Raw genomic sequence first — 26,887 nt, 5'->3', positions numbered from 1 at the left:
ACAAAGTACAAGGGCCATGAACTGATCACTGTTAGTGATACAAACACCACAAGATATGTAATAGTTCTGATGTGTCTGAGGTTATCTCAACCTATCAGGCTGTCTAAGAGCTCAGTACCTTCAAAGTTTCCAGCAACTTGAACAGTCTCCACCCATTTTTTGGGAAGGATGCTAAAGCCCAGTATAATGTATTTTTTTAAAGTTTTGACCTCTTTCTTTAAAAGAATGATCAGTAAATGGTATTTATGGACATCAGAACAACATTTTGTCTTTTATCACCAGTTACTGCATTTTCCAATAAAAAATGAAATTTGTGGAGATGAAGAAGGGCTGTGTTTATTCTTTCTGATGTTCTTCTAGCAGGACTGCTGGGATTATTGCATATTCTTTGGTTAGCTGAAACTATTATCACATTGCAAATGTGGGTTTTCCAAAAAACTTTACAAAAAGAGGTTCCAAACTCCCATCTGTAAAGTCTTATGAATCCAGATTTAGAGAGTTTGGGTAGCAAAACAGATAAATCATTAAAGAACATTTAAACTTTACAAGTTTCCTCAGATGTAGAAAAGTCCACTGTTTAAATAGGAATAAACTTTTCTGAGGTTTCTAGTGATGTTTCTCCAGATAAAAAAATTAATTTTAAAATGTTTTATCTGATCTTTTAAAATGTTTTAGCTGACAAAAATTATTTCATCAGATGAAAATGTTTATTTTTGTCAAGCACCCTGTAAGAACTTTAAATAACTGTAGCATATTTCAGAGATGATTCTCATCAGGTGTTTGTTATGCAACATAGGCATAGGGTGAAAATGAAAAAAAAAAAAAAAAAAATATTAAATTTGAGACCTGATGAAGGAATGTTTCCTGAGGTGTTGCATATTGCAATTCACAGAAAGTTTTGAGTCCTTCCAGTACTTGTATTGTCATTGGTTCCAGCCACTCAGAAGTCCTTGCTCTCATCAAAGGATCACAAGAAGCATTTAGGTTGGAAGGGACCTCTTGAGATTGTCTGGATCCTCCTTATTTCCCTTCTTGAAGATGGGAGTGGTGTTTGTTTCCTTCCAGTCCTCAGGAACCTCTCCCTTTCACCATAATCCTTCCAGGACAATCAAAAGCGGCTTCGCAGTGGCATCAGTTCAGCTCCCCCCGAACTTGTGGGTGCATCCTGTCAGGCCTCAGGGACTTGCACATCCACTTTAACTGCTCCCTATTCTCCTCCACTGAGTGTTAAGTCTTCCTTGCTCCAGACTTTTGTTCTTCTCTCAGTAGCCTGGGGTTCCTGAATGCTGCTCTTAAAAGTAACAACTGAGGCAAAGAAGGCATTGAATACCTCAGTTATTTCTCCATGTAATTTGCCACCATGGCCCCTGCTCCATTTAGTCTCTAGTCTTTCTGTTGATGTACTTGTATCAGGCCTTCCTATTGCCCTTCACATCTCTCAGCAGATTCAGTTCTAGAGGGGTGGCTGGCTTTGCTCACCCCATCCCTACACAATCAGACAGCATCTCAATATACCTCCTGGGTCAAATGCACCCACTTCCACCTCTTTTTTGCTTCCTTTTTATGCCGGAGGTCAGTCATGGGCTCTTTACTTATCCATGCAGGCCTCCTGCTGCCTTGCTTTTCAGGATGGGTCTTTCTAGAGTTTCAGGGTGGATCCTTGAATATCAACCAGCTGTCATGGGTATCTCTTCTCTCCAGGGCTGTATACTTTGGGATTCAGATAGCTGAAGAGATTAAAGTCTGCCTTCCCTAAGTCCATGGCTGTGGCCCCTAATTTTTACTTTGCTCTCTCCTCTTTGAATGCTGAACTCCACCACCTTGTAGTCACTCCAGCCAGGACTGCCCCCAACTTTCACATTCACAACTGGTTCTTCCCTGTTTATAAGATCAGGTTTGGCAGAGTGCCTTTCTTTGCTGGTTTCTCAAACACCTGCATCAGGAAATTGTCACCAATGTGCTCTAGCAATCTCCTAGGTTTGTGCTCTGCTATGTCTCTTTCCAGCAGATATCAGAGTAGTTAAAAGTTCCCCATGAGGACCAGGGCTTGTGAATGAAAGACTTCTTCCAGTTGTTTGCAGAAAGCCTTGTCTATTTCTTCTTGATTAGAAGGTCTCCAACACATACCCACAACAAGTTCACACATGTTATTCTGCCCACCAATCTAGACTCATCAGCTCTTGATTTGATCCTGACCCATCCTCAGGTAGGGCTCCACGCATTCTGACTGGTCTGTCACATAGAAGACACCTCCCACTCCTTGCCCTCCTGGTGTGTCCTTGCTGAAAAGCCTATATCCATTCATCAGAGCACTCCAGTCATGTGAATTACTGCACTATATCTCTATAATCCAAACAAAGTCATAGCCTGTAACTGCACACAGACTTCTAATTCCTCCTGTTTGTTCCCATGCTGCATGCATTAGTGTAGAGACATTTCAGAGAGACACCCAAGCATGCTGATTATCCAGAAGAGGCATGAGAACTTTCCCCATAAGGTTATTCTGCAGGCAGTTCCTTCTTTACGTACATGACTACGTATGTCACCTCTATTTTGTTGGTTGCTGTCTCCTGTTCTAGTCACCCTGGATCCTTGCTTTCCTACCTCATCCATAACTCTTTCACTTGTTATTTGAGGAATCTCTCTAGGACACTACCATTCCTAGTTTAAACCTCTCCTTATCAGGTTGGCAAGTCTGTTGGCAAAGATCCTTTTGCCCCACCTTGTCAGATGGATCCTGCCTCTTTCAAGCAGCTGTTGACCTTCAAGGAGAGTCCCAAAGTCATAGACACTGAAATCCTGCTGCTATCAGCACCTGAGCAATCAATTGTTAATCTGTAGTATCCATCCAGTCCTCCTCAAGCTCATTTTCTTCACCAGCAGTATTGAGGAGAGCACCACCTGGCTCCCCATGCCCTTCTTCATCACCATCTCCAGAGCCTTAGGTCACCACCAGCGGTGCCTACATAGAAAAGCAGCCACAGGTTGGATCAGCCTTAGTAGCCTTTATACATCATCTTGAACTTGAGCCTCCAGCAAGCAGCAAGCCTTCCTGGATGGCAGGTCAGACTGAGGGCCTTCATCACCTGCAGTAGAGTCTCCTACCACTATCACTCACTACTTCCTTCTGGTGGTCCTGAATGTCTCAGACTCATGTGCAAGAAAAGATCCATTTGGAAGCACTTCTAGCTCCTCATCAGCAATAAGGAGAGTGAATGCATTCTGTAGCTGCAAGTCTTTAGGTGGGGCAGGACCTTCCTCTTAATGTGAGCCATCACCAACTTCGAGCCTTCATCATGACCAGATTTTTCACTTTTACTTCATAGGCATGGGCTTTTCCTGCTCCCCTGCTACAGCTGAAGGTTCAGGCTTTTGAAGCTCAGTGTCTTCAGCATGATCCAACTCATCTCTTTCTCACCCCTTCTGTGCTGTACAGCATGATGATCTTCTACAGTTCTACTGAGTTAGAGTTGAGCACTCAGATGTTTTTGTGTAGCTGAATGGAGTCCCATTGCTGCAAAGAAAGGAACACTGCACATGCCAACACATGCACTCCCTTTTCTGGGCATAATACTAGTGGGAAGTGTTTATTTCCTTATGATAAAATGCAGAAGTTGACATTCTGATGGTGACATTTGGAAGGCTTGTTAACCAAGGTGCTGGTCTGAAGTTGGAACTATTTTTACACATATGAAAATTACTTCTTCCCTTGTTGCTGTTACTATGTTTAAGTCCTCCAGGCTGCTGGGTTTTTCAAAGCTAGTGATATATTTGTCTGTAAAGCTAAGTCCGTCTGTTTGTGGGTAGTGTTATACGGAAGATATGAAGCAGGGCTCAGTTGGGCACTTCAGAAAGAAAAGACTGAAAAACATGTCTGCGCTTTACCAGTCTGAATTGATACAGCAAGGCCAGGTGAAGCCCTGGAGCAATGCCAGAATTACTGGATATAGTACCTGCTTGCCTGAAAGCATATAAGAAATCAGTCTGAGGAAAGAGACTGCAGAATACGTGGGAGCTATTGAAAGGCACATCTACCGTCAATGACATTGCTGAAGTGGGGACTGTCCAGTGAGGGCTCTGATGTGCAATTCTCAAACCCAGATCAGATTCATTTAAGCACTGACTGAAGACTGAGCCCACGCTATCCTAAACAGAGTTAATTGCGTAATTTTCACTAAGCATTTTGAAATATACATAATTTTTATTTAGATTTTATTTTATTTTATTTTTATTTTAGGTTACAAATGAGACCATGGTATTGTAACAAAGGGTTTCCAGGTGGACTTGGATACATCCTTCAAAATGAATGACTTACTGAGTGCTTTCTTTTGTACTGTAAATCACTTGCAAACAAATGCAATTTGTGTGCTGCTCTCCTTTCTCAGTGTATGACATTTTTGTCAGTTTTTTTTCCTGAGTCTTGATTGAATCCACAGGCCTGGTGTTAAATATTTCACATTCCCCATGGAACAGTGAATTAAAAACATTGTGTAAGTGTAAGTGTGTTTCTGATGTGCATCAGTTGAATTAAATTCCATGTAGCTTGGGGAGATTTAGAACTGTTTTCACTCATCAGTGAACTAGTATTACACTATTGGTGCACAACAAGGAATGTAACAAGGCTCAGAGGAAAATATCTTTCTGTATTGCTACAATCAATGTCAGAGTTAAACAAGGAAACAAGAAAAAATGTCCTTCCTGTAGAACTCATCCTCTCTTCTCTTCCAAATGACTCTTGTTACTTCATGCAAGTGAATCTGCTCTACAGTACCTTGTTTTTATTCTTCTGACACAGCTGGAGATGTTCATCAATGTTGTTATCTTGTTAGTGGATAAGCAAAGTGTTTTTCTCAAGCTCACACAAATTATGGCAAAGCAGGGCATGGAGCCCACGTTTGCAGATGTATGAAAAAGATATAGTATCCTCAGAGGACTCTTTCCACCCACCTTAGTACAACAACAACCATATTTAGGAAACTAGAACATGAAGTAGGAAAAAGACTGAGTAGATAACCTGACATCTTGCTTTCCTGAAATCCATGAGTGAATTTTCATCATACTGTAAGGGGGACAGGTTCTTATTGACACTGATGGCATACCAAATCACTTTAATGGTTTGCTCCAACATCTAGCGGAGTCAGTGGAAAAGCTTTCAGTGCAATTGAGTCCTTTTATTGGCAGAAGTCATCATTCTGACCTAAGAGTGTTTGTTCCTCATCCTCTTTTGTAGAGGAAAAGTGTCTGAGACAGGATTGCCCTGGCAGCCCAAGGGCACCTGAAATCTCTTAGCTTTCTGTTTGCAAATCTCAGTTTCATAGTAACTGGGAAACACATCTAAATGAATAATTGAACAAATAATTGTAGTGATTCACAGTATAAGAACCTTTCGCATTTCTATGAATCTCAGATAAAACTGCAGGGGAAGAGTGCATCAGCAAAGAGTTTGATGCATTGCAACCAGACAAGATGAAGAGGAACACAAACTCACAAGTAAAAAGCAAGCTTACTTATGGTTAGATTTACATTGAACACTGCAAGAAGGGGATTCTATGTTAGTCAAACACACCATTTACGCCACTGTAGTACTCACAGCAGTTAACCCAGCAAGACAGAAATGCCTTTTTTTACATTGTTCTTTGAGAGGTGAAATTAGACGTTTCACTACTGTTAGTTAGAAACACATTTGTGGCCGGTGTCAATTTATATTAAACGGTTCCTTTTCTGGCTGGGTTCACCTGAAGGCTGGTTGCTATCTTTGGCCTCCTTTGAGGATGTTTTCTGAGCTTGTCATTTCCTTTTCAGGAAGTAGAGAATATTTGTGGAAAATATGTAAATAGATATGTAAGTATATAAATATATAAAATTAATTATTAATATAAATATAAATACAAGTGTTAGTACATATGTACTGGGATATTCATATAATCCTCTAAAGGAATTTCCATGTAAATTAATTTTTAAAAAGATTTCTACCCCAAGTCTGTCTCCTGCAGCCGTATTTAGTGCTGCTCAGAAAGCTTTCTTAATAAGGAGATTTCTGAGCTGGCAGCTAGACAACAATTAATGGAGCTGCTCTGCACCTTGCTGTCTCAGCACTATCCAAGTGCAGGAACAAGAGATCAGCAGGAAATTTCAGCCCTTGCCAGAGATGCAGTCAGTGGGATCTGGCTCTGAAAAGCAACTAGGACTTCCCTTTCCTCTTTTGGACTGCTTTTGGATTTTCAGATCTTTTCTCTGGTGTATATAAAGAGCTTATTGATTAGCCTAAGAGCTTGTTTGAGTCCAGTCTGTCTTGAGAGTGAAATGGAGTTTCTCTCCCACATTGAGGCGGTTGCTTTAGACTGAGTGATGGGGATGAAATTGGTACGGTTTTCAAAGCTGTATTCCTTGGTGAGTCTGGACTTGTATACAATCCGTAGTTGGAGACAGTGGAGACGGGTAGAAGTTTTAATACACTTAGTTTCTTTCCTCTGCAAGGATTTTTGGGGCTGGGAAGGACATGGGAGAGGTCCTACTGGGACTGAAAGGCTGATCTGGAGAGCTGTGAACTGTCTATGGGGCATCTATTATCATTTTCATCTTCTGGCCTAAGAATTTTGATGTGCTTTGTAGGCAAAGGGGGGCAAAGACAAAGACAAGTACTCTGTGGATGTAACCAGGCCTGTCCTGTAGCTGAGAGGGGATTCTTAAATGTTTCAAAAATCAGCTGGTGCAGGTGGTCAGCTCATAAAACAAGTAGATTAACTCCTGTTTCTGCTACTAGCCATACGGGTGGCCTTGAAAGGCTACTTCTGTGCCTTGCTTCCTTGACTTGTTGGGCCCAAGAAGCCTATGACAGTCTTTCTTCAGCTCTGCGGATCCTGCTATACCATCTTTCTACCACGCTGACAAAAACCCACACCCATAGCTTTTGGTGCAAGGATTAGAGACGTGGCTCCTCACTGTGTCTTGTGCTATGGAGCTAGTCAAATACTATGATCCTCAAGCACTCATTGAATGCTTTCCTACCCCTTGGAATTGCTTCTGGAAGAAGGAAGGTTAGCAATATGCTGGTGGGTCAGAAAAGTGCTGGTAAGCAAGGATAGACATGCTCCAGAGATGACTTTCTGACAAACAGGTAAATGAAAAGGTAAATACACAACACCCAATTTTTAATGTATTTTGGTTGGATCAAAATTAGGTCTTATCTCTAAGTTCCCAAATGATGGTGATGGAGTCACCTTTGAAAATGCAAGGAATAAAGTGTTCAAAACTGTTGCCAGCCTTGTCTCCAAGGTGTGAAGAGCCTCCTCTCCTTTTGAAGCCAAGCCTTGTCTGACAGTGTTCAATACATCAACACATTTTAAGTTTGCAAAGCCTGGCTAAGCCTGAGTGACCCAACAAGGTGTGAACACAGGCCCCTTCCAGTTTAGCTGGGTAAGTTAGTGTAACTGACTGAGTTCAAGGTCAGGTCCTTCACTGATTCGAGCTCTTGTGAGGAAAGCTAGAAACAAGGGCATGCCCCTCTTTTCTCTTGGGAACTACCTTTAGGCTGAAGCTTTACTGCAGTCCCCTGCCTGCCATCTATATCACAACCATGCAGCAGCCACATCTGTGCCTGGCCTCATACTTCCTCAGTCCTAACCCTGACACAGACCCAACAGCTTGGCTTCTTGGTTTGAGCTCAGACCTGTCTCATCACTACAGAAATTCTGGTTGATCAGAAGACTGTATCTGACCTTCACCAATGCCTCTGGCCCTCATCCTGACCTGGACTTGCAGCTCTGCATCCTGGCTTCTTGTTGGCGAGGTACCTGCTCATGCCTGCTTTGTTACTGTATTCTGCTCTCACCTTACTTTCCTTTGAAGAGCAGCCTTTTTGTTGCTTCCTGACACAAAGCTGTCAATTAATAATAAGTATAAAGATAAAATAGATCATATGTTTTCTTTTCTGGTATTCATTAAGGGATGTTAAGAATGAACCTGTCAACCACTCCAGATATTAAGGGATGTTATGAGTGGCTGCCTTCTCCAGCTGCTCTGGCCAAGGACCCTCTGCCCAAGTCCTTGCTGGAGCCCAGCCTGGTGCCTGGGGAACTGGGGTGTCTGCCCAAGTTGAGGGACATGGCTGCTTCTTGCCTGTTTGCAGGTTCAAGAAGCAGTGAAGCTGAGCACTTATGCCAGAGACACAGGCACACAGATGGATGCCCCCCCCCCCCCCCCCCCAGAGGACACTGTGATGTCCAGGCACACACACTGCCACAGACGAGGCACTGCCTTGCACAGCACCCACATGCAGGACGCACATAAACACAAGGACAGCCAGCCGAGTCCCTCCTCCTCATGGGCTGGCAGAAAGGTCACTAGTGCAGGCCCACACACATGACAGTCTCCAGGTTCACAAGCACACACAGGTTCATGGATATCCCAAGTGCCATCATGGCCCTCTGACTACCCGACACCCTTTCCCCAGTCCTAGGGATTCTCACACTCTACATACCCTTACCAATTAGTGTGACTGACCAAGTTTTGTCTTATCATGACCTCCCTTATGATTTGTCAGTCAGGTTTCTGTCTCTCTATGTTCTTATTTATGGCTTCTTTGACCAGATGCCCTTAAAGGAGCAGGCACCCTCCTTCCACATATTCTTTCAGTATGTAGTTGAATGTAATGGGAATTAACTCAAGGAGGCTTTTTGAGATAAACCTACCTGTTAACTACTAACCTTATTAAAAAAAAAAAGTATAAAGTTTATAAAGTAATTGGAGATGAGTCATGGGACAGCTCTTTTCCACTGTGTTAAAACCTTACTTGTAATTTCGTTTGGCAAAGCCAGATGTCTTCACTTCCACAAGTAATTTCATTTTAATTAGCTTTTAAGTTCACAGCTACCTTTAATGTAAACTTTGGGAAACTCACATTGAGGGGAAAGGTCAGCTTTACAAAACTGCAAGTAATTTGGCAGTGATCAAAGCTTCATATACTTATTCTCTGATTGCTCCATTTTTATAATAAATGGAACTTTTAAGATATAACAAGCTTTTAAAGTGCGGAAAAAATTCTCAAGCATTTTTTAAAAAAATCCTCTTTAACTGTAGTTAATTGGATACTGAAGCTTTCCAGTGGAGTAACTCACCCAGAAGTTCCTGAAAGTGCAGTATAAAAAAATTAACAGGAGATGGCCTTTTGCTTTGCCTGTCCTCCAGATCCATCCAATAAATATAAAATGAACTGACTGGGATATGCTTTCCTAGACATGGTCATAGTTGACTGCATCTGGACAGCTGGGTTAATATCGTTGATACTTGTTTATCTGCATGAAGCTGGAAGAAAATGTCACCTTTCTTATACAATCCTTGCAGGTGAAAATGTTTAATTTCAGTAACCTACCCACTTTGAATTGTTTATCAGAAAGGAGTTGATGGCAGTGGGATCTATGAATTCAAAGGAGACAGTGTTGCAAGAAAAGACAAATCAAACAGGATCTACTGAAGTTTTCAAAGTGTTAGAAACAAAGGAATTTCAGTTTGTCGCAATCACAAATCTTTGCCCCAAACAGGAACATTTTGTAAGCATATGGTCTCATTTTTCTTCAGCCTTGGTGAATCAAGCATGCGTCTCACGCTTCCAACTGCTGTGTTAAGAGTAGACATGTAGAGAGACATTCCACCTCTCAATCTCCTCCATTCCGTTATGTCAGGAAGAGACCATTTGTGAAAGAAACAATGAGCTGCCAACACCGTCTCTTCTCCCAGAAACTCTTTTCAGGACGTATATCTGAACACAAGCGTTTGAGAAACTTTGTGTGTTTGGAGGAGGAGTTACTAGCACATTTCTTATATGAGTCAGTGTTCTGGTTAGTTCATCTTCTCTTGGTCTGTCAGAGTTTGAAATTACTATTGCATGGATGAGTACAGGAGTAATTAAATAGCAACAGCAGATCTGTGTTATCATGGTACACGGGAAGAAGCTTTTTTAAACGTGGTCATTAATCAAGATCCACTTAGCACCTCTGCAAAACCAGCCCATTGTCCTGAACACAGGATTCAGCTAGAAAGACAAAAAGTATCAGCAAACTTCAGTGACATCTCTGAGATCTGTGTACACAGCGCATGTCATCAGCCTGCATGTGGGTATCTCGGCATCTCAGCAAGGTCCTAGGTGGGTGGGCCCAAGGATGGGAATGACTGGCCTAGGACAACTCAGCTGTCTGGGTGGTTGTGAGAAGGTTTCACTTTAAAGTATTCTCAAATGTGTTACTGAGGATGATACTATAACATCTTTGATAGTGACTGGGACTAAGCAGCTAAGTGAATCCTCAGCAAGTTTTCAGACAATACAAAACTGGGAGGAGTGACTGATATACCACATGGTTGTGCTGCTATTCAGAGGGATCTTGACTTCCATGGGTAGACACAAGGGTGGCCTGTGTAGGTCCTGTATGAGGAACACCAATTCATCTAAGTATCAAGCTGGCTGTTTTCATATCAAGGCAGAGGGACAGAGCCGCATGTTATCATTGCTTGTTTTCATCAGTGTTGAAAACTCAAAGTGGATGGATAATACAAGATTATCCTCTCGTTATTGCAGCTCTTAGTATAGGGTAAAAGACACCATAGTTTGCTTCTTTTGGCCAACTGTACCAGGAGTTGTGTGATCTTGTGTCATGTGGCATGTGAGAGTTTTCCTTTGACTACACAAAAGAGTTTTCTACAGAATCGGAGAAGACAGACAAAGGGGAGGAATGCAGCAGCACATTTGTTTGCAGATGTAGAGTTGCATTGGCCCTGAGCTTGCAATGAATTTCCAGCATAAGGACTACCTCTATGCATGCAGGTGATACATAGCCCACACAAATGGCACTGCATGGCAAAAAGCAACAGAAATAGTTATTCATAGACCTCACATCAGGGTTAGATGATTTGTCCACATTTACATGACCAGTTGTAGTGGGTTAGCCCCAGTAAGCAGCTACACACAGACACTCCCTTATTCCCTGTTAAATGGGAAATGGAAGAGTATCAGAAGGGTAAACATGAGGAAATTTATGGGTTGATATACAGACATATGCACAAGCAAACAAGGAATTAATTCACTATTTCCCATCAGCAGGCAGGTGTTCAGCCATCTCCAGGAAAACAGGGCTCCATTACATGTAACAGTTAGTTGGGAAAACAAACACCATAACTGTGAACATCCCTACCTTCCTTCTTTCCCCCAGTTTTTGTTGCTGAGTGTGATGCCATAATGGTATGGGATATCCCTTTGGTTAGTTGGGGTCAGATGTCCCAGCTGTATTCCCTCTCAACTTCTTGTATACCCCCAGCCTGCTTGCTGCAGTGTACTGTGGGGAACAGATAACATCTTGATGCTGTGTAAGCATTGTTCAGAAACAACTAAAACACTCATGTTATTGTGGGAAAATTACTTGGGGAGGGAATTACAGAAAACTGGGACCTAATAGAAGTGTAGTATTACAGAAATTTTTTTAGGGTAAAATACAGCTGTCACTTTCAGGATGGCCAGCACACACAGAATCTACTTCACCACAGCTCCCTAAGCCACACACCATGTCATTTTAGCACCTGCTGATAGGAGTAACAGAGGGTGGAGCAGAGAGGAGAGCTGTGGCCAGGCACTGTTGTACTCCCTGAAGGAAGGGGGACCTGATGGTCTGATAAGCTGCATAGCAGTTATCGTATTGTCATGGTGATGTCCGCTGCTAAGCCAACCATTGCGTCAAAATTGCTTTCCTTAGATGAAATAATCTCATTGTAATACTAATGCACACCTCCATCCCAAAGTTATCAGCCTCCAACATACTTCCGCACCTCACTGGGTACATGACATCAATCAATAACAAAAGTATATATGTCTAGAGTCACTCAAGCTTCACCTAAATGTAAAGATAATGGACTGGACTGAAATAAATCCAAAGGGGGAAAATTGTATAAACACCCAAAATACCACACTTTGATTTAGCGTAACAAAGTCAGGTCAAGCTGACCCACTGTCTAAAGATGTAAGTTCTGGCTGACAAGCTGGTAAGGTGTCATGACCCTCATACATCCACAGAAACTTAGTTGAAAGTAGGATGAGGTAATAAGGTAATTGTGGCAGTGGTAGGTTGCACCTCCAACTCAAATAGTGCTCCCCTCCAAAAAAAAAAAGAGGACAGAACCCCACTTGGAGAGCATGTGTAGTTAGGGAAAAGCTTCAGTAGTTCTATCTGAGGAGGCATACTAATTTACATTGGAAGCGAGAAACTTTCAACCAATTCTGTGTGTGATAACAAACATGTGAAGTACTATGAAGTATATAAGTGGACAGCTGAGGGGAGAAGTTAGGGAAGACTCCATTGCAACTTCTGGCATCAGTTGGCAGGCTGAAACTGTCCTCTCCCCCATAGGGATGCCTGTTGGGTAAGAACCTTATTCTAGCACCAACTCATGCTAGCTGATATCAAGTGTATTGCCTTAAGTTTGTTTTGCAGGCATGTGTTATTGCCGATAATCTTTGAACCTTACTCTGTCACAAACTTGTATTTTGTACCATAAAAAAAATCTTCAGCTGAACTTCATTTTGTATAAGGCTCCAGAGATCTGAGTAGTTGTTATAAGGTATTTGACTTGGTGACACTGTTGGGAGGGTCCCTGCACAGGTTGGTTGAATCACCCTCTGATACGGTGGGCTGTCAGAAAGCAGGGAGCGGGCAGGGTGGTTGGGCACAAGGGTCTCGTCTTTCTTGCAAAACTGACAGCCTGATCAAATACAAAGGGTTTGAGGAAACCCCCCTTTTTAACATGGTAGTTATCAACAGTTTTTTTGGTCACAAATCCAAACCATTGCACCATATGAGCTGCTGTGAGGAAAATTAACTCCATCCCATGAAGAACCAGTACACCAGTACTGGCAGCCTGGAGCGCAGTCCAGGTATCAAAGAGTCCAAGAACAGAGTTTTCTTGAAAGTGTGGTCTGGCCTTCTCTCCTTTATCATCACCCTCAGCATGTATTTTTTACTTTAACTGAAAATTTTAGCATGCTTCTGTGCATGCTTTAATGTATGCCTTGCAGCAAGATCTCACAAATTCAACAGGGACAGGTTTCCCTGTGACACATAAATGCACTGCTCTTTCTTCCCTCTGGATGACTTGTGTGCTCTCACCATGAAATCAGGACCAACAGTCTAGCTGGAAAACATAGTAGTAGATAGCTTTTTCTGACAAATATTCAGAGTTGTGCTTGTGCCAGGAATAATCCATCCTGAGAATATGCCACCCACCACTTTTGGGATGGATGGCAGATTGAAAGGGGGATTCATTTAAACAAGGCTCTGCTAGTAGCATTTATTGTTTGAATACCTATTCCCCTGCACGCTGGCACTATTTTCTTGGTGGTGTTCCTCCCTGACTGCTGCAGTTGTCAATCCTGGTTGAAATGCTGCTGGCAAGAGAGATGGAGCAGCCCTGGATGTGGGAGAAGGGCAGTTCCCTAAAGATTACTACTACAGGTGGTTCTGTTTCAGTAATATCAAAGGATTCAGCTATTCATTCCCTCCTTCCCCTGCTGTGGCTTCCTTCCCTGATAAGGGACAGGATCTTATCCTAAGACTGGATTTAATCTTTGATGTGACAATGCAGAAATCTGTCCACCACAGTCAAAGTGTGCAACATCGCATTTAGCCTTAGTCATAACCTCATCTTCAGTTTTATTAGGCCAAATTCTTTCCAAACTATGCTCCAGCCTTCCTTCAAAGCCCTCAAAAGGCGGATTCATCTTTGACAAATTGGATACTTTTGTCTGGGGGAGGAGAGTGGGGGTGGGGAAAGGAGGAAGTTCTCATGGTAAATGTTTAGGGCTGAAGAACTGGCTTACCTCTACCTACCTTTCTCCACATAAAACATTTATCTTTAAATATAAGTACTGTCATCCTGCACCCATTCCTGATGTGCTTACAAGAATGTCAGACCTGTCTGATTTTAGCTGAGAACTGAAAGAGATTATCTCTCACCTATGCAGCTTTATGCACCATAAAAGATGAGCTCACACAATCAGTCCAGAGCAAATAATCAATGTGCTATTTCATACTTGTCTTTCCTAAGAAGCACAAGGCTTAAAAATGGGAAAGGTAAAGAAAAAAATCCATAATAACCAAAATCCACATGGGAAGACACAGTTTGCTCACTGCAGGAGTTGAATCCTCTGAGCTGTTGATAGTGATTTTGTTTGAGCATAACTGCTTTTGTGAACCAGGCAATCACATGATGCAATAATCAAAACAGTAAATCAGTTCCAGTAGTGATGTACCTTATAATCAAGCAATGCAAGTAATCAGCCTAAAATGAGGCCCACATGAAATTGTAGTGTCATCAAGTAATAACTCAATCACAGCTCTGCGCACAATTTTGTAATCATGTAGAAAACATTGTTGACTTATTAAGCCCCTCGATTTTGGAATTTCTAGTAAAAGCCAAGCAATGTTTAAATACCCTGACAGAACTACTTTCTAGGTAAGTCTCAGTCCCCCTTTTACTGTTGAACTAGTGAAAGACATTTTTATCTCCCCTGAAGTCCAATGAGAATTTGGTTTCTGACACTGTCTGTATCTTTATTTTAAAAGGAAGAACACTGTGTTCCTATTCTTCCTTCCTCTCTAAAAGCTAATCTAGTCACAGAAGTTTACAAAAGGGTCCTACCATGGTATTTTAGGATTCTTCCCCAGGATAAAAAGATACCAAAAATCTTACCATTTGCTCCATGGAATCCCTTTACAAAAACAAAGAAGTTTTAGATGACTTTGTGGTCAAAGTAATCCCTTGTAAGATTAAGAGAAACATGTTGTGAAGCAACCTTTTGTTTGTGGCTGAAAATTTTCTTCTTCTAGAAACCGGAAGCAGAAATGAATAATAACTTTTGCATCAGGTTTTGTTTGTAACATTTTCTGCTGGTCTTTGGTATTCAGGTGGTTTTGATAGAAATGCATAAGATGAATTTTTTTTATACCATTTGTAAATTTTTTTTCCCAGAAATTAAATTACCACTATTTTTAATCTAAAACTTGTTTTGAAAAACTGGAGTTCTGTTTGGCTCTTTTTTAGTGACTTTTTTTTTTTTTTAAAATTTAAAGTTTCTTGAACCCTTTAAAAACTTGACCACAATTAATTTGAATGAAAACTTGATAAAAAAAAAGGAAAAAAGCACAATCAAACTAAAGCAAAAAGTCCTTCTACAGAAACTCTCACGAAAAATACCATCATCTTGTGGGTTTTATTTCAATCCTGTTTTCTAGGTGGGTGTTAACGCTGCTTTCAACAGCTGCATTTATTTTGTTTGGAGTTAAACTCTTATTAGTGTTTGTGTGGTAAATGCTGCTTCATTGATTTCAGTTTCTGCCTTTTGTTATATTTTAAGCTGCAGCCTCTCTGAAGTCAGAAGAGCTCTTACCACAGCTGCATCACAGGAAGTGCCCTTTTTAGCCAGCTATATATATCACCATAACTTGAATTTTCATCTTGGATTTGTGAATTGAAAGGAGGGTTTCTCTATCCCCTCTGGACTGGTACAACTGTGAAAGCTTGACCTTTACCTGCTGAATACCCATTTAATTCTAGCCTGAAAATAATTCAATCCCAGAACTGTAGTGAGGTTTCCCAAACCTGTTTGTCTGCTAATTATGAAGTTCTGTCCTATGCAGGGAGCCAAGGAGGGAACTGGTTACCAATTAACTGTGACATTTCTGCTGTTTTCCTGTCCCAACGTAACTTGACATCTTCCACTAATCTCCTTGTGTCTTCAGGAAGTCTACACCATATTATTCTGTACTTCCCCACTAATATGTACTGCAGGAGATAACGGTAACAAAACTCAGTGCAAGACCTTACTGAAGGAGGAGGGACTTCTATTTAAATACTTTCTAAGTAGGTTAAAGCTATGCACTCGATCTTTCACATCCAGTCACCAGCACCAAGATGAGTGTCCCCAGCTGCTCTAAGATCAGTTATGTATGACACAGGGGACAACTCACTGCTGACTCTTCAGTTCATCTCTTGGGTTTGTCTTGATAGGTTCTTGGACAAATTTGTTTCTTGATAGGTCTTTCATATACTTGAGAAATCATCAGCTGTTTTGCATTGAGACTTGCTTATTCCACCCTTCATGAATACTAAACACGATAAGCCTATTGTCCTTGTTTCCTGACAGTTACATCATTTTAAACATATAGTCTGTCTTGTTGAGATAGGACAAAGAGGACCAGCATAGGATGTTCTGTAATTATGTTGCCATCTTCCTGTCAAGAAAGGTGTCAGTGACAAGTCATGGGTTGTGACCTTACAAGGGCACTCACCTTCTGGGGTCAATGCAAAAAGCAATCCGTTTGCCAGTGTTTAGCAGTTTGATTGTTCTGCCTTATGTCCTTGGTTACCAACACAGTCTGGTTTTGTAAAATGTACTCTACCTCTGTTGTTCTTAGGTGCATACACGCATCCACACACATGCACAAACATACACTTTTCATTAGTTCATCTTTCAGACCAGCTGTTCCCTTAGTGTTAAAAATCTTTATACAACATTCTCAAAACCTGATCATCTACAGCTGTACACGTCAAGGCTGTGGCAGGTCACACTCTTACTTTGTTATTTCTGACTGCGTTGTTCCTGGACCCTCGCTGTGAGCACCTCTGACGGATGGAAAGTAATGTTTCCCTGATCCATCAGAGTGATGTTATCTGATTGAGTGAACTCTGTTCATATGTCATGCTGTGTTTCTGCTGCTGCTGCAGGAGGCTAAAACAGCAAGCTTTCCTTTTCAGGCTCTGTTTGCAAAGGGGTCTCATGATCCTTGTGTGTTCAGCTTAGGAAAGTGTGTCCCATTAAAGGGAGGAATTTATAAACGTGAAAAGGTCGGCTAAACGGGCTACACTTCCTGCTCTGACATTCACTTCTGCCTTTTCTATGAGTACTCATGTTTCCAGGAGCACCCTGGTTGAGTCATGGCAATCAGAAGATAAACGCTTTTCATACTACAGCAAGAATCAGAGTTACAAGGGGCCACACTCTGGTGGCAGCCACCACACCATGTAGTCACAAACTCTGGGAAAGATATGCCCCAGAAAGGGGAGAAAAAAATGCTCAAACTCTCTGTGTCCCATGAAGTGAGGGAAAAGATGTCTTCATGCCTTCCTATTGAGCCTTTTGAGAAACAGGTACCTCGAAAAATGTTCTGATTAACCTCTTCTAATGTTTTGGAAAAAGTTAGCTTACATCAAGACTTTTCAATGAGTGTTTTTTCTGCTTTTCTGAGCCACTGAGAAGTGTCACTTCTGCTGGGTTGTTGTCAGAGGTTGTGGGCTTCTTCGGCAATTTTCAAAGGCCGCTGTTCTAATAAAGAAAATTGAGAGTAATTAGAAGACATCTTCTGTGAGCTTGCTAATGAACTTCATGATGCTGACACCATGCCAGAAATTTAATGCCATTTCTAACAAAAAAAGAAAAAAAGAAAAAAAAAACCCAAACCCAAATCACTACAATGCGTCACCTTTTAGGGGAAAATCCATACAGGAAATGCAATGGTATAAAGTAACCGCTAACTCTGAAATCTTCCTCATCCATAAACTATGGCTATGGTCTCAGGGTGGTGACTGTACAACGTCTTAGGATACTCAAATGAGCCAGATGCAGAGAAGCAGCACAGTGGTTGAAAAGAAACTTGGCTAACATTCTCTCAAAAATTGTTCCAACACCCCTGTCTAAGAGCTCTGAGTGGAGCACATTTAGCTCAGGTGCAAACCTGTCAGGTTGGGTAGTTGCTGTGAACACTGTAACAACGGAAATGGTGGTGTGGTATTTAATGGGGTTGAGAAGTCAAGCTAAAAACAATGTGTCTGGGAGCAATCCATTTCAAACCCACGGGACACTAAAGGATGTAGTGCCCATATGGAGAGAAGTGGTTCACATGAGGTCTTTCAGAATTTGTTTAGCAGAGCCAGGCAAGGAATCCAGGCAGTCTCCACTAGTCAATGTCATCTGCTCTTCATGCAGACTAGAAACCAAATACCTCAGTGCCTACAAAGTAAGTGGATCCTTATGTGGATAACTTTCTCCCAAATGAGCATGCAGAGAAAATTAAGGCAGAAGATGAGTATGAAGAAACTACCTATGTTTTATGAGTATGGATTCAGCTTTTCCAGTGGGAAGACCTTCTACAGAGAAGGGAATCAGTTTCTGAGGATATATGCATTCCGTCTGGATGTGTGCACAGTAGGGCATGCAAAGATGTCATAAAACCAGACCTAGCAAGACTGTGGGAACAGTCCTGTAGGGTAACATTCCCTGGAGAAAGACTGGGCTCTATAAACGTAAGCTTTGTACCTGTTTGTTCCTTCTCTTCCCTTACTAGGCCTGCGAAGAGCTGCTAAAGGTAAGTGGGGAAGTGATGGTAAAATCAGGCATTGGAGAACACAGAATACTTTGTGGTGGCACAGTTCTGAGTGCAGAGCACTCCGCTTTTCAGTACAGTCAGCTGATCTCCCACTCCATTGTAATGTCTCTGAGATCTCATTTGGGTCCTCTGGCATCAAATGACTTCTTTGCCCAGTGATTTCCAGTGCTCCACCACTGAAGCCAGTAAAATTTTCAGAACCTTAATGTTTTTCACCTCCACAAATACAGGATGTTGGCAGTATCTTGGGGGCAAAGGGCTTGTACTCTTCAGGATATGCCGTGAGGTTGGCTATCAGGAGCTAGGTTACCTGATGTGGTATAATTTGACAGACAAGGATCAAAAGAATGTTGCAGGATTGTACATGGATGTGGCAGGATTTACCCTGGACATCTGTATACCCTATCTACAATTTATCATCATCATAGAAGAGTCATTCTCCATGAGAGGTCCCAAAACATTTCTTCCCCTAAAGACTGTCTTACTATCATGGGGGTGTTTATCCATGTGTAGCTTGATCTGTGGCCAAGGAAAGGAGGTGACTACCCAGCAGGGTAAAGAGAACATACCTACTTACCTGTGATTTTTCCATACCCCTTCCATTATAAGACATTAATAACACAGAAAATAATTCTTATTCTCACTAGAAAAATTCTGAGCTTCTGTAAAGATGAAGGTACTTGTCCTGCATGGCCCCAGGAATTATGATCAACTCCTTAGGGACCAGTGATCTTTCCTGGATACCCACACACTTATGAGTGGACAGCAAGACACATCTAGCCACATCAATTGTGCTAGCCAATAAATGAACATGATTTAATCTAGACAAGAGCTGCCTTGGGACACAAGCCAAAATGCAGTGCTGGCTCTTGTCCGGCCTTATACGGGCAGTGGGAACCCACTTGTTTCTTGAGGTTTCTGTTCACAAAGAAGGCTCCATCCATGCATGATCAGTGTTTTGGTATCTGCTCTGTATAAACAAACTCCTAAGGGGATCCTATGGGACTGCCACCTTGTCTAGAGCTAGGACATTGAAAATCACACTTACCATTTGGAATTGAAAAGGTCCTTCCATAGAAATCTGTTCTTGTGCTTGGAGGCCTGCCTTTGCTCTGCCTCTGTCACTAAGTTGAATTGACATAGATTTTCCTCTGGATACACTACTGTGGTTGTCACGGGTTAAACTTCCTTTTATGGCCTCCTTTATTAGCTATCACAATACTTCTTCCATTTGACTTTGTTGATGAACTTCAGATATCCACATTTGTGGTATCACGCAACATTAATACTAGAGCTGCTGGTTCATCTTAGGAGTAAGCGTTCACTCTGTTAATTCCTGAAAACTTGTGTTCAGATTCTGCTCCTGCAGAAAGCTGATGCCTTTCTTGTTTTGCTTACCTATTCTCTCCATGTAGCAAGGATGGCTTCATGGGGCATGTCCTTATCAGCAGTGAAATAACATGTTCAAAAATTTTTCAATAAATGAGTGAGGCAATTTGAATCTATGCAGATCATAGGCAGCAGATTTCTAGAGCCTCTCAAAGTACAATTTCTAGTTCTTATTTAATTTTCTAGTGCCAGTGCAGTGTCATACAGCACGGAGCAGAAGGCAAATCTCAGATCACACAAGTGTGCAGACGTTCATTTTAAAATTAGCTTATAAAGTCATTTTGCGACAGAGGTAGTTCCAAGTAAAAAGTGGAGTGTGGAAAAGATGGATTCAGTTGAGTCTCTCACCATTTCAAATTGAAGGGGAAAAGTTCCAACACATCCCCAAGCTAATATAATATGAATTCCTTTAAAAGTCTCCTGGGTAGATTCTCTGTTGCCTAGTAGGGAATCTTACTACACTTTTTGCTTCATGAAGACTTAGTAAATTTAGATCTCTCCTCTCTATCAAGCCAACAATTTCCATTACATTAATCAAAACCCATAGTCTGAGACTTTTCTTGCTGTGTTATGTGAGGTTGGAACTTGCTGATGGATTAAAAAATTATGGAGCAGATAGACAATACCAAATGAATGCACGGTTGGAACTTTGATTCCTTCTTACTCCTTTGGGGTCTGAATCAAGCCACAGCTATTTTTCAGGCAAGGTGCTGAAGTGTGTGCTTAACCACTGAGTCCTAACCCATTATATGGATGTCTATCTCTACTCCACCATGATACTAAATCAGGAAACTCTCCAAAGTGAGTGGTTTAGTTGAAAGCGTAATTGTGGTACAGACTGTGGGGGAGTGAAACAAACAAAAATTTGTAGAGGAAGGCCCAGCATGGTGTTTGCCACCATTAGCAGACAGCTTGGAAGCTTGGATAAGAAATAACACCAATGGAATAAGAAAACAAAATTTTCTATGTGTTTGCTAAAGCTTGCTTTGAATACCTATTTCTCAGTCCTTCTTGGGCCAAGCATGAATGCAACATCAACTCAGGCCTTTTCAGCTCAGCTCCACCTGCCTTGCCACTGTATTGTAGTTAGTTTCAGAAAGTGGGTAAATGATCTCACTCTGCTAAACTGTAACTGGCACAGCAAAGGGGAGCTTGCAGAGAGGCATTCATTTTTATCTGCAAGAGTAATGATCTGCTTTGCTTGATGTGCATCAGCTTGCTTTGTGTGTTTGATAAATGCTATCATTTGAAGATTAGATTTTACAAAAGGGGATTAGATGAGAAGTGACACATAACTAATTAGTGGCAAGCAAAGTGAAATTAAAAGGCAGACAAGCGTATGGAAAAATGTTTGTATTTCACAGGATTCAGGCATATTAATGATTAAGCATTCCAGCTATTGAATCCTGAAATTCTTTGACTCTCAACACAGGACATTTTCCTCTTTATATCAGCATCTCCTGAAGATTCACTAAACACAATGAAATACTCTAACTAATTTTAGCAAAGACTCATCATACAGGAAGGCCCTGTATAAGAGTTAAATTGTCAAATCATGTTTCCAAACCACATAATTTGTATTCAGATAAATTTGTAATTTGAGATGTTCGGGCCTAGAGGAGCTAATTTGGATTCAGCGAAGCACCTACACACATGCACTAATGGATGTATCTGCTTAAGTTCAGTTATTTCGGTGTAGCTTAAAGAGGTGCTTTAAGTCAAACTCCTCTAGGGCTTTAGCTTAAATTGGAATCCATGTTTCGGCCATTCTTGTCTAATACTCATCTCATTTAGATTTAAGAACTTTCTTATGGCTACTGAAGTCTCATTTCTGTCAGCCAGTAGTCAGCCATCCATTTTGTGACTGTTTAATAGGATCACAGTTGATGTGTTCCACAGACACTAATATTGTATAGCATAGCTAGTATTTCTTTCTTGTCAAGGGTTTCACTTGCATGCCCAGTGCATGAGGAGGATGTGCGAATGGAAAGAATAAAAAGTTAAGCTCTTTTTTTTTTTTAAATCAGTTTTAGTTATAAAAGTTACTACAGGATCAGAATAAATCCCTGGGGTCTGACATACTACTTGTTATAACCCAAGAGGACAGTGGGAGATGTGGTGTAAAAAACAAGCTGTGAAAGACAAATCAAGAATAGATGCAACATTTTAGCTCCTTTTGCATGGATTAGTACACATGTGGGTACTTTCAGAGCGAGAGATATGAAATGCAGACTTACAGTATTGTCAGAAGTGTGTGGCACTTCCTGAAGAGAGGAAGCCTTAAAAAAATATCAAAAGGGAAAAAAATCATTATAAGGACTATGACATAGATGATCAACTGGCAAGACAAGGATGAAGCAGGAAGAGGGATGACAGTGGAACCTCTTGGAGCCTCTTGGAGAGCAGCTGATGGAAGAACAGGCTGTGGCTGCCCTTGCAGATGGATTTCTTCATTGTGTAGTCAACATCGTGTTTGATTGTGCAACCCGAAGGGATAGCATCCCCAACATGGCTACATACATGTAACCTTACTTCCACAAAGCTGTGGTGCTGTTAGGTTACTTGACAGTAAATGGACCAGTGCAAGAAACATCATGCCAATAAAGGCAGGAAATGAGCTGGCTGGACATATTTATTTATTTATATGACTTTACAAATTCCCTTTCACAGTTCCACTGAGGGGGACACTCCCCCCACCCCCCACCGCCCCTCATTCTAAGGTGAAATGTATGCTTATATTTTGTGGATTACATAGATTTGTTATTTCCAGGTACTGCTATTTCCCTCATCATGATTCAACAATTTCCCTCTACCTAGAAAATTAATTCATCACATGCTTAGGTTCCTTATCAAAGGTAGGCAATGGAAAGCAAATTCAAGACTGAAATAGAAAAGGATGAGCGTTCCTGAACTGTTGGATTGTATCTAACTATTATGGTCTCTTTGGAGACATCCGAGTGTAAAAACATAGCACCATGACAGCTTAATTTGCTAGTGTCACATGTCACACCTAAAAGAAATTGCTCTGCAACTATCTGAAGTATCTGAAGAGATATGCACACGCTGACCTCATGCCTGATGGAAAGTTAAGAAGAATAAATGATTAAGTTGTTTGTTATGGCTGGGAAATTATGACTACTGGGGTGAATAGCTCCCTGCCAAGTTGAGTTCAGAACCTGGGACTTTACCTTTTTGCACAGGAAAAGAAATACAGGCCATAGCATCTAATACGAAGCTAGCATCTCAGCTGAGTATGTTGTTTTCCTGCATTCCCTTTCTTTGCCAAGAAGCAGAGTAATGAAAGAAGGAAAGGCATGGAACTAGTTGGGAAAATGGAAATTCTGTTCTAAAGTATGTTAAAAATTTTGAATCTTGCTTCCACTCTGAATTGCAACAAAGGAGAAAATTGTGACCCTTTTCTTTGCCTCCATGACATGGAAAATCTGAAAGATGTACTCTGATATGATTATGTGTTTAGTTTTGATACAGACGTGTATTTCTGGAAGAAAAGGGTCAAGACAAAATGCTGCCAAAGTGCAGCATTTTTGCCGTATCAAAGAAGAATGCCTTAACAACATCAAATATAAGAAAATAAAAATATTTTCTTTCGCTTGCTTGCCTTTAAACCTCTGTACGAACTGACACATTTCCATATAATGCAGCAATTTGGATGACTTATTTACTGATTGAAAAATTAATGTCAAAAATAATTGAAATAGTAATCTCATAATAAAAGTTTGATATGTTTTTGATGGACACATGATGATTTGATGACCCAAGTGATACAGAAGGGTTCTCACCTGTGTGGACAATTTCCACGTGCCAAAGAAGTCTTATAATGTAGAAAAAGTAAATCCTGGAGATAAGAGCTACAGATCTTTACCACATCATGCCTATCTATTCACAGGAGTCAGAGACCTGCTGAGATGGGACTCTGTCTGCGAAGGCAAGAGCTTGTTCAGAGAACAGAAAACAGAGAAAGGGATAGAGCTACAGGGACCAGATGGGTAGAACAAGGAGGGTACAAGAAAGAAACCACCAGCTTAGGAGCTAGAAGCTGTAAACAGCAGGCCACCAAGGAGCTTGTTCATAAACCAGACTTGTACACCTGTGCTCACAGAGAGGAAAATATAATATGCATACCTGCTTCTGCATGTCATGGAGAAAGGGCAATCAGTACATGTTTGTTTCAGGATTTATAAGCACAGGCAGCTAAAATCTGATCTTGTGATATAGCTGCAGCAAATGTTCACATAAAAAGGTCATTTTCCAGAACTCTGAAGTGACTTTTTCTTCAGAGCTAGCAGAAATGGTTGAAAAGTCTTTCACAGTTTTGGCTTAAGGGAAAGATCCACTTCTTTAAAAGAATGTATCTATATATTTTCTCTTTGGTTAGAAAATAAAGAGCTTACTTAAAACCTGCTCTGAGTGGAAGAACAAGAAACAAAGCAGTACTTTTGGAGAAAAACAAAACAAAACAAAACAAGCCAAAACCCAAACACCAAACAAACAAACAAAAAACCCAGCTACATGTAGTAGGTTTGTGTTCAATGAGCTAAATCACTGGAGGGGCTGCATCTGCTGTCCACAAACTACCTTTAGCAAGTGTCTGACTCCTCTGTCTCGGTAGCTGTATTGATTGAAAGCTAATCATCTGCTGCTGTCCAGGTTCTGCCTGCAGTGCACTAAACAGTGCTGCAGTTACATCAGTGTGAGTTAGTAATAAGGTGGGGGTGGGGGGTGGGGGGAAGTGGGGGGAAGGGAAAAAGAGACAAAGTTGGTTTATTTTGGGCAGTGGCTTAAGTATTTCTGTAACCTTCATACTTGGTTTGAGAGCTTTCTTATTAGTACTGTTTTTACATGGCATTGATTTCAGTTTAGCAGTCAAACACCATATGGAATTGAATAATCAAACATTGCATTTAAAGATGTTGAAATGAAACATCTTGACTCATTCGATATTTTTTCCCCTCTTCTCTTTCTTTTTGGGGACCTGAATATTCATTTTTCTATGGAAAACATGACCCAAACCAATTATTGGCTTTTTCCATCTTCCTACACAGACATCAGTAATGCACAGATTCCCAGCTGCTGGCAAAGAGTCTGAGTTCCATGGACAAAGCCCCATGGAGGAGCTCCTTGCTCTGAGTTTTCTGTACTCTTCATCTCCAGCAAGCAAGGTCACAGAGTGGATTCCTGTCCTAGTTCTGCAAAGGAAGAATAAGCCTGTTCCCACAATCAGGAGCAGTTGTATCTCAGTCACACAGTGCAAACCAGACCAAGAACTGTCTCTGGTCTTCTGGGAGGTTTTGGAGGTGCTAGCAGTGGCCTCCGTGTGTGCGGCAGTGCTCTGCTGTCTGTCATGCTGGGGTGGATTCTGCATGGAGGTACCCATGTCCATCTCTTAGCCGCATGAGGGAACATTGCTGTTACTGAGATTTGTTGCTGTCCAGTAAATAGGCCATTAAATTGCATTACTGCCAGATTAATATTCATAAATATTCCAAACATAATACATTGTTATATGCCATCAGAAAGAAAATCCATGAAGCATTGCTCATATCATTGCCATGACTGGGCAAGCTATTTCTCTTGTAGCAGGAGTTATGTATCTCATAACTGTCCAGGTTCACATAACATAATCACATATGTAAATCACATAACAGATCCCTGTGAGTCCATCTGTCAGTTGGATTCTTCAGCAAATTGAGGAAAGGTTGTGTCAGAATCCCTCTGTTCAATTCCCGAGGTAAAATCCTTCTCCAGAAACCTTTCTGAGACTATGATTAGACACAGGTCTATAGATTACATCACCTTGTTCTGACTGTGCCCTTTCTTGCCTCTGTGCCTGAAACCTGTGTGGTGAGGAGAGTACTGGTGGGATCTTTCCTAACTGATGTCAGTACCAGTGTGGCCTAGACAGGAGGTACCCTAGGTTTTTGTAGTGAGGGGGCTACAGCGGTGGTTTCTATAAGATGTCAGAAGCATTCCCCATGTCCAGTGGAGCCAATGACAGCCGGCCTCAAGACAGACCTGCTGCTGGTCCAGGCTGAAATAACCAACGAAGGTAGTGGCACCTCTGTGATAGCATATTAAAAAAAAGGGGGGTGGGGTGGGGTGGGAATTTGCATCATCAGGACAGAGGAGTGAGACAATGTGAGAACAACAACTCTGCAGACACAACGTCAATGAAGAAGGAGGAAGAGGAGGTGTTCCAGGTGCCAGAGCAGAGATTCTCTTGAAACCTGTGGTGAAGACGATGGTGAGGCAAGCTGCCCCCCTGCAGCCCATGGAGGTTAACAGTGGAGCAGATATCCACCTGAAGCCCATGGAGGTCCATGCTGGAGCAGATATCCACCTGCAGCCCATGAAGGACACCCACGCTGGAAGCCAACACTGAAGGTGGACTTTGCTGGCTGGACTCGACCCCATGTGGGACCCACACTGAAGGACTGCACCCCATGGGAGGGACCCATGCTGGAGCAGTGTCTGAAAAAGTGCAGCACAAGGGAAGGACTTGTGTTGGAGAAGTTCATGGAGAACTGTGTCCCATGAGAGGGAACCCACGCTGGAACAGGGGAAGAGCGTGAGGAGAAAGGAGCAGCAGAAACAACGTGTGATGAACTGACTGTAATCCCCATTCCCCATTCACCTGCACTGCTTGGGGGGAGGAGGGAGAGAAACCAGGAATTAAGCCTGTGAAGAAGGGAGGGGTGAGGGTGTTTTTTCTGATTGGAATGGTAATAAATTAAACTAATTTTGCCCAAGTTGAGTCTGTTTTGCCTGTGATGGTAACTGCTGAGTGATCTCCCTGTCTGTGTTTCAACCCATGAGCCTTTTGTTAGATTTTCTCTGCCCTCTCCAGTTGAGGAGGGGAGTGATGGAATGGCTTTGGTGGGCACCTGGCATTCACCCAGAGTCAAAACACTACATGGGGTCATGTTTCACTGCCTCATGCATCTTGATTTTCTGAAGCAGTTGTATAATCTGAAAAAAGTGGAAGTAGTTTGGGGACAGAACCATGGTTACATGACCTTTGGAGAGTCAGCTGGCTCTGAGGACTGACCAGCAGCTCTAAA

At 41.7% G+C, this 26,887-nt stretch overlaps 1 long non-coding RNA gene across 1 annotated transcript; it reads right to left on the bottom strand.

Moving 5' to 3' along the window:
• Positions 1 to 1,620: 1,620 nt before the first annotated feature.
• On the bottom strand, positions 1,621 to 26,191 carry LOC308056868. The gene is made up of 2 exons (XR_013925008.1): positions 14,728 to 26,191; positions 1,621 to 5,794 (listed from the first exon to the last, which is right to left on the bottom strand). It is a non-coding gene; the product is annotated as an uncharacterized lncRNA (long non-coding RNA).
• Positions 26,192 to 26,887: the final 696 nt, after the last annotated feature.

Source organism: Falco punctatus (assembly GCF_963210335.1).
Source record: "Falco punctatus genome assembly, chromosome: Z".
NCBI lineage: Eukaryota > Metazoa > Chordata > Aves > Falconiformes > Falconidae > Falco > Falco punctatus.
This window is presented reverse-complemented; position numbering and strand designations above follow the sequence as displayed.